Consider the following 8,873-nt stretch of genomic DNA (forward strand, 5'->3'; position numbering starts at 1 on the left):
ATACAGCAGATATCTACAAGGAGATAAGTTTGTTCAACAGACTATGTCTTATTAAGTGATGCATTGTAAATTTTCCAACATCGTCCTAACAAAAATTAGGAGCCCCCCCCCCCTTTTTTTTTTTCTACTTTGTGTAGAACATATGTGAGCTGCTTCTCAAAACATTATATATAAATGAGGGAAAGATTGGTACTTTAAAGAAACCATTGATGCTCTTCTGGACTGGAATACCTTTTTTCAATTAAAATTAATGTTTTTTGTGATGGTGGAATACTTATCCATTAGTTAACTATGAGATTGGATCAGTCCACATTGTGACTTTAAAAAGGCATATAGAAATAAAAGGTGTTCATATAAGTGTAATAGGTTCAGTCGCATGTATTTCATTAGATAAATTCTTCTTTTTTTATGTCTGATCTTTATAACTTTGACTATTGGGTATGGATAGCTTTATGAAAACTAAACTGAAAGGATTCTTTCTGAATATGTAATTCTTTTTTGCCTACAGAGTCCTATGGGGAGTCCTATGGTCCTAAAGACTGTTTTGGCTGACGGAACCTGTCGAAGGCTCACTCTCTAATGGAGCACCTGAATCAACTGAGGATCTCATCGTTGAAGTCAAGAGACAGTGTTGTCTTCAGGGCAGTTTCAGACTTGGACATAAAAAAGAGTAACAGAGTTGGTGAAACTCAAGATGGGAAAGACTTTTTCATACAGAAGACATGAAGGTGTTCGTGATGCACCAATGGTGGAGGCTTTCATGGCAAGATGGCCTGCTCTAATTGATTTCCATGAGGTAAGGTTTGCCTCATACACGGTGTTCTTGTGGTATTAGCCTAAATGGTTAAGGCACAGTTGTTATTTGACAGCCCATTTCTTCAGCATGAGTGATTGCAGCCTTCTTCCAGGTATTAAACCTTTAAAGCTCATTCCTCTGTGCTCATGTTTTCAGATCAACGCTGAGTTGAAGAGAATTGCCACCATCCCCCCTCAGACAAAGTTCCTGGCTCAGCTGGATCTCCACTTGGACAACCTGGTGAAGTTGGTCAACACAAGAGGAGAGCTTGGACTAATACTGAAAAGAATTGTGTGGATAATGTAAGTGATTAAGCCTCAACATTCACTTAACATGATCCTCTTTGGATGAAACTTTACAATTGTGGAAGATTTCAAATGTTTTCCATGATAAATTCTCTCATATTGTATTTTTACATCTGCTTGTTTTTTTAACCTTCACTTTGTCAACTTATTATTAATTGCCAGTAAACCTATTATTAATTTGTGTGCCTTTACTTTAAAAACATTCATGCAAAGTACACTATTAAAACTTAAATGAAGGACAAGAGCTGAATGAAGATGCTAATTACATACATTTCATTTCAGTGTGAAGATGTTGATGCTGAACATGAGTGTGTCAAGGGAGTGTGTATCTACATGGGTGAAGACCCTGGCATGCTTATCCGGGAGTATGTGGTATGTACTTTTTTTTTTTTCTTTTTTTTCCGGACTTTCCACAGTGTCATATTATTTACTTGGCATGAAATGACTAACATGGCTTCTTTTTTACAGGGCATGGAAGAACATGCCATCAGTGAGACTGTTGAAGACACCACTGTTTGAATTTATCTTCTTAAAGATCAAGCTTCAGCAGATGAACAAGAGTTGTCCTTGCAGGCATCAGGGTGGCGAAGAATTTGGATAATGTAGCATTTGCTGTGATAATGCTATTTGGACTAATGTATACATTAAACCTTGCCTACCCTGCGGACCTTTGCTACAACTTTGATGTTTTCCAGAAGGTTTTCATGGAACTGGATGGAGCTAAACTCTCTAAAGTTCTTGCTTTCAAAAACCATCTGTTTCATTGAGAAGTCAGAGACTGCACTTCTGCAATTCTTTGCAGTTTTTCATTTTGTGTTCAGTAACGTTATACTGCTTATGTTTTTATTGCTTTCCCCTCATGTGACTGCAATGCAGGATGATTTTTCCTTTTGGTATCATGTTGTAAGAAATTTCTACTGACGATTTTTAGCAATATGTTCTAAGTCAACCTTAATGTCCTGCTTACATGTTTAAAATGAAGATTAAAATTCATGTAGGTGTTTGGTATTAGTTATGTAACAATGTCATTTAAGGCTTAACTTATTTGAAATCTTGTACAGATAAATACTTGTACAGAAGCTGAAACTGTTGTCAAATAGTACACAAGTTATATTTGTGTAAATCTGTTTATTCATAAAAGCGTGTTGCTTTTTTTTAGGTAGTCTTAATTTAGTTTACATTTTCAATTGTGTAATTAATACAAATGTTATATGTAAGAGATGACAGGATCATCTATAAGCAATTTATTTTATTTGCTGCTAAGGTCAGTTTTTTGTGAAATATTTGCAAATATATTCTCAAACTAACTTTTTCTTTCAGTTATTTCTGCAGGCTATCTTTAAAAATGTGTTAACAAGTTTATATGGATGTGATTTTGGACTTGTTCATGGCAGAATTGCTGCTTTCACTGCTGTTACAGTTTAATAAAGGTGAATTGTTCAGTAGCACTCACAGTCTTTGCCTTTTTTTGTCAATAATGATCAGTTAATATTTCAATTGAAAAAATTAAGTAGAATTTAAAGCCAAAAGTTGGGTTGCAGGAACATAATTGCAATGTGTTTACATTACATAATATCATTGCATACCACTGGCAAATAAAAATAAGTTGGTGTTAAACATTAAAATATATTGACATTATGCAATACATTGATATTATGATAACAGATTAATATTAGTACATCAAACATTATTTTTTTAAGTAATCTGATGTAAATAAAATACTTTGATTTGACAAGCATTAATTACTTGAGGGAAAGTGGAAAATTAAGTCAGTCATACTTATTCATATTATGTGGGACCGATGTACACAATAAAATCAAGTAAATTGAAAGAACTTTTTTTTTCAGTGTACTTTGACCACATTTGATACATAAATTAGAGCTCTTTGGTGTGATTTTCTGCGGAGACACATTCTGCTTTCAGACCAGGTGCGTTGCACTTTTGTTGTTCAATATGTTTGAACGGGATCACACTTCTGATATCCCATAACCACCTGATTAACAGATGTGCAGTTCAATGCATCACATAAGACTGTGAGGTCTGGTTTATTTAAGTTATTACCGGTAATCAGAATTTCTTGTTATCCTTCAGTTCTCTACAGTGTTCACCTCCTATGAATTTCACTGAATACTATCTAAATACACTTAGAAAATATGTCTTGTTGAATGAGACTATCTCCCATTCATCACATCCAACATAACACCATACTTTCAGAACTTGACAGCATGGTGTTAAAAAGATTAAATACTTTATTAATTCTTTAATTTCACCTTAATTGAATTCAAAAACATATATGGCTGCACAACACCACATAAGTAGCACTAATCCAGGCTGCTTTTAATTTAATTTAAAGAATTGGGGTTTTTTGTGGTAAATGTCCAGTAATAATCTATCAGGGGTAGGAACTAGATGATAGAGCAACAGTTTCTTTTAACCTTTTTTTGCCCTGGGAAATGTACTGAAATCTGAGTTTGATCTTAAAGCTTTCTGAAGGTTTATGTGTTGTTCGTTAACTATCCTGCTGAGATGAGAAGTCTATTTAAATAGACTAGGCATAGAAAGCTGGATCAAGATAAATACAACACTGTGAAGATAAACATTATCATGGCAGTGATGACAAGAATTTATTAACAAGCCCCGTCTGGTACACCGGAATTTATTGAAGAGTTTTAAAGAATAAGAAATGCAAATAGAAGATATGGAAAGATTTTAAAGGTCTATTATGAGTGAGTCTCATTTTTTCTGCAATTCTAATATGTATTCAATCTTTGAAAGTGTGCTCCTGTTACTGTTTCTTATCTATAGCCTTTTTACTTTCGCTAAAAAAAAATCTATTTTGTTAGGTTTAGGGAAACATGATTTGAGATCAAATACAGCTATTGCAGCCAAACTTTGATTCTTAAACGTTGGGAGGGTTTTTGTCTTCTGAATCTAAACTGAGAGCTGATTCCACAGGAGAGGGCCCTGATAGATGAAGGCTCTACCTCCCATTCTACTTTTGTAAACCTGCACTATGAGAGAAACGTGACGGGTAATCAATCAGCAGAGGATGAAATTGCTGCACCTCATGGCCATGGCTAATGAATGTAATTCAAGGTTAGACTTGTTAAATGTACCAGTATCAATATAGCCAAATAGTGCTATAATTATATGCAGTTTTGGTAATGCTTAAGATGATGATACTAATTAGGACCTGGTAAATAAAGATGATCCAACCCTCATCTCCAGTGAATGTCAAACAAAAGATCGGTGGTTAAATCCTGGCAGATGTCAGACAACACATTAAAATAAAACAAGCTGTTCATAAATGTTGAGCAGGTGGAGGTGTTTGATTGAACTGACAACCTTTAGGCAAAGATAAACAACCAGATTCTCTAAAGATAATGATGCTGAAAACTTTTCTTATTTATCTGGGGGTTTTTTTTACTGAAAATGTCCCATTCGTGCTGTATCTCTGTGGCTGTTTCTGTGGTACCTGCAACTGCCGTTTGTGTAGTGAAATTAGTTAATCACTAGGGATGGGTATCGTTTAGGTTTAATCCGATACCAGTACCAAACCGGTACTTTTGAAACGGTGCCGGTGCTTAAACGGTGCTCAAACCAGTGCTTAAAGAATGGAGAACACAAAATTGGTCCAAAAACCTCTCATGTTCAGCTGTTTTATGTAAATAGATAACAATGTTAGCCTTTTCTGCAGCTATAGGGGATTTATGGCATCACTCTTGGCTGGAAGCAGTGCTTAAACAATGGAAAAAAAACACAAACTTTGTCCAAAAACCTCTCATGTTTAACTGTTTTCCACTTTTTCTTTGGTCATTTTAGCCTTTTTGGCCAGGGTGAAGGGAGTATCTGCCATCAAACAGGAAGACAGCCTCATGTAACTACGACGGTGTTTGCTAGTTCACTTTACATGCATTAATGTAATAACGTGGTTAGCCTACTCAACGTAAATTACACATGAACAACATTAAGCTACTCACGCAGAGAAGAACGGCTGCTGCTGCCATCATCATCCGTCATCATTTCTGCTACACTGGCAGGGCTAGGGGGCAGGACTCTCGTCTTTGGGTTTTTGGGGAATGTTGCTAACTCCGGGTCAGATAACAGGCACCACACCCGCAGTAGATGTGCCTGGTGTGAGGTCTCTCAGCAAGCTATCAAATACGGCGCATTTCTCGGCTTTAACAAAATGCTGTGTCGCCAGGTGTTTCATCAGATTCAAGGAGTTACCTCCTTTGCACAGTATCACCTTAAAGCAGCGGTCCCCAACCTTTTTTGCGCCACGGACCGGTTTATGCCCGACAATATTTTCACGGACCGGCCTTTAAGGTGTCGCGGATAAATACAACAAAATAAAACTAGTACCAGTACCGAAAAAAAGAAGATTTATTCATAACACACATGAAAGGACCCAGGAAAACCGAGTAAACGATAAAAACGATAACAAAATAACGCTGAAAACCGATAAAAACCCTGAAAACTATACATTTCACACCTGAGCCTCAACTCTCGCGGCCCGGTACCAAACGACTCACGGACCGGTACCGGTCCGAGGCCCGGGGGTTGGGAACCGCTGCCTTAAAGCACTTGTTGCAGGCTGCTGAGTTTGCATCTTTTGCTGTGAAGTACAGCCAGACTTTGACCGCTTCACCTTGGGCATTTTTAATCTGTAGCTCTGCTCCAAAAGAACGTACATACCTGGGCCCGCCTACTACGCTTGCAAAGGTAAAATGATTGGCTAGAATCCAAAGTGTATGACATTTCAGGAAAAAAAAAGCACTGAAATGTGCGCTGCTTTTCGGTCAGGTTACTAGTGATGTGCGGATCGATCCTGAAATATCGATTCCTCCGATACCAATCATTTATGTTCTAGAATCGATTCTCACATTAAAATATCGATATTTTAGTACTTTAGGGTAAATGTGTAGTTTATCATTAACAGGAACACAGTGGAAAGAAACTACATCATTCGGATTGTCTACATTCAAAGGAACTACTTCCTCTTCCGCCTTTCATACTTATGTGTGCGAAATACGCTGCCACTGGCGTGCACTCACAACAATGGCTGAGCATAATTGGAGTCATGTGTGGACGTATTTTACCTCCACAAACAGCTGAGACATGGTTGTCTCATGTGGCAAAAAAGTGAGGTGTTGTGGCCATACATGCCAACCTTGAGACCTCAGAATTAGGGAGATATTCAAAAGGGCTGTTGCTCCTTGCTATGTAAAATATAACCGGGCGCTGACTTAAACTCTCGACCGTCTCACACTTCTGTTTAATCAGTTTTCTGTTTGACGTTTATTCAGCTGTGTGAAAACCCCGGAGGAACCCACCCGATGGATTAATAAAATTTAATTTCATTTAATCTAATCACTTTAATCTCAGCCAAACCGATTTACCCACGAACAAATAAAACACTGAAAAAGCCAAACAATAACATTTTTAAGTTATCAAAGTGACTTATACATCATGTTTAACCCGAGTAGCGAAAGACCGCGGGGGTTTGAAGACGATGTGTCGGTCGGCTCAGATATTTGAAGTTTACACAGCTACATTCTCACCTGAAAATATGTTAAAGGTTTTTTTGCGACCAAGAAAGAGAACTAAGAGTAATATTAAAACTAAGTAGCTGCCGTCATTGTTGGAAACTGGAATTGGCTGGGCCGCGCTATGAATTCTGCAATATGGTTTTTCAATTTTGTTGTCCTGGTGGAAAATCGGGAGAAATTCGGGAGAATGGTGGCTCCGGGAGATTTTTGGGAGGGGCGCTGAAATTCGGGATTCTCCTGGAAAAATCGGGAGGGTTGGCATGTATGGTTGTGGCAACATCACTAACCTTGTCAAACACCTCAGAGTAAATCATATCACAGAATATGAGGAGCGTATGTTGAGGCGAACTGAAGAGGAGGAGAGGGACAGGCACTGCTAGGGCGAGACAGACGTCTCTCACTGAATCCTTTAGTGCTGCAGGCAGGCAAGGTGTTCAAATAGGGCACAACTTCAGTTTTTTTTTTATTTCTATGTGATGAACTCTGCATTGTTAAGTGATAAGAACAAGTAATCTGATGTCCTGTAATCATTATGACACTTGAGATGTCTGTGAAGGTTCTCAGTCATCCAGGTCATCGTAGTCAAAGGAGCTTGCAAAGAAAAGCGTCTGGACTTCTTTAAGTTACTTGAAGACGTTTCACCTCTCATCCGAGAAGCTTCTTCAGTTCTAAGGTCAAATGGTGGAGAGTCCCAGATATAAACCTAGTGGGAGTGACCCCCCACAGAGGGACAAACGGACCCCCTGATGATCCTCTAATCGCCTGAGCCAAGGTGTGAAACTGGGTGAGAGCCAGAGTTTCGGGTGTGTTCATTGTGAAACCTGGCCCCACCTTATCATGCAAATTCCTAAGGTCAGATGGCCCAGGATGTGAGTGGGCGTTAAGGCGTCTGGGAAGGGATCTCAAAACTGGATTATAGATGGCAGACAGTTGGTGTCGTAAACCACCGCCTGTTCAAAGATGGTCGCTCACAGTGGACATAGATGGCTTCTTTCACTCCTCTTTCAAACCATCTGTCCTCTCAATCCAAGAAGCTACTGAAGAAGCTTCTCGGATGAGAGGTGAAACGTCTTCAAGTAACTTAAAGAAGTCCAGCCGCTTTTCTTTGCAAGCTCCTTTGACTATAATTTGAGATACAATAAATAAAATAAGTTTTTGTACAAAGTATCGGTATCGGATCAGTATCGTCAATACCACCCTGAATATTACTTGGTATTGGATCGGAAATCAGTGGTATCGCACATCACTACTGGTTACTAGCGTTTATGTCAGAACCGGTGCCATAATTGCACCGGGTACCGGTACTACTAATCACACAGGTTAAAGTTATAGTTTGGGGCAAGTATTTGGACGTTGTAATTATTTTTTAATGATTGACTCTATATCCTACCAGAACAACTTTAATTCAAGGCTTTTACCAAAAGTACTGCATCATCTGCTAAGGAATTAGTCATTTTTGTAAATACTGCATAATTGGACAATTGCCTGACGAGCAGTTTCATAGCCAATTGTGACCTTTTCCCTCTGTAGTCTATCGGAAATTTAGTAGATAAAAGATCTTGTGTTGATTCCAAGTAGTGAACTTGTATTTGGTAGCTGTTTACTCAAACTCACACTATAGGGTCCAATGATATCATTGCAAATGAAGTCAACCATCATTAGGCTAAAAACCAAAATAAACTTGGCAAAGAAACACAACTTTTTGAGTGGCCAAATCAACAATCTGAAACATTCTTAAAAAGAAAGATTGCAGTGGACAGCTCAGAAATCTCTCCAAAAAAGGAAGCCTCTACAATATCTAATATCTAACCAAGTCAAGGACACTTGTCAAGAACCAGAACGCCAGATAAGAGTTTTCCTTAACACATCTTTAAAAAAAAAAAAAAAACTACCTACTTCTGGAAAGAATATGTGAAGAAATTAGCTTGTACCAGAAGTACCAGAATGAGCTCATTATATGAAGCATAGTGTACTGCATTATCTGTCAAAGATTGTTAACATGGTTGAATTAAACTGAAGTAACACTGAGATGTGCAATAGAGTAGTGCAAAATTATATAATAAACTATATGTACACTATAACACTAAGAAGCAGCTGTAAGAAGGTATTATACAGATATATGTGTGTGGAATCTTATGCCTGACAGGTGTGTTCACCTGTCATAGAAAAGAGTGTTATTGTACAGTTTCTTAGAGAATGGTAGGAAACAGCAGGGCTATA

The 8,873-nt window shown here is 38.0% G+C and overlaps 1 long non-coding RNA gene across 1 annotated transcript; it reads left to right on the forward strand.

Moving 5' to 3' along the window:
• Positions 1-412: 412 nt before the first annotated feature.
• Positions 413-2,539, forward strand: LOC145428785 (uncharacterized). Its single transcript, XR_013909108.1, has 3 exons — positions 413-796; positions 953-1,098; positions 1,384-2,539. It is a non-coding gene; the product is annotated as an uncharacterized LOC145428785 (long non-coding RNA).
• The last annotated feature ends 6,334 nt before the right edge of the window (positions 2,540-8,873 follow it).

This window comes from Astatotilapia calliptera, chromosome 5 (genome assembly GCF_964374335.1).
Source record: "Astatotilapia calliptera chromosome 5, fAstCal68.1, whole genome shotgun sequence".
Classification (NCBI taxonomy): domain Eukaryota; kingdom Metazoa; phylum Chordata; class Actinopteri; order Cichliformes; family Cichlidae; genus Astatotilapia; species Astatotilapia calliptera.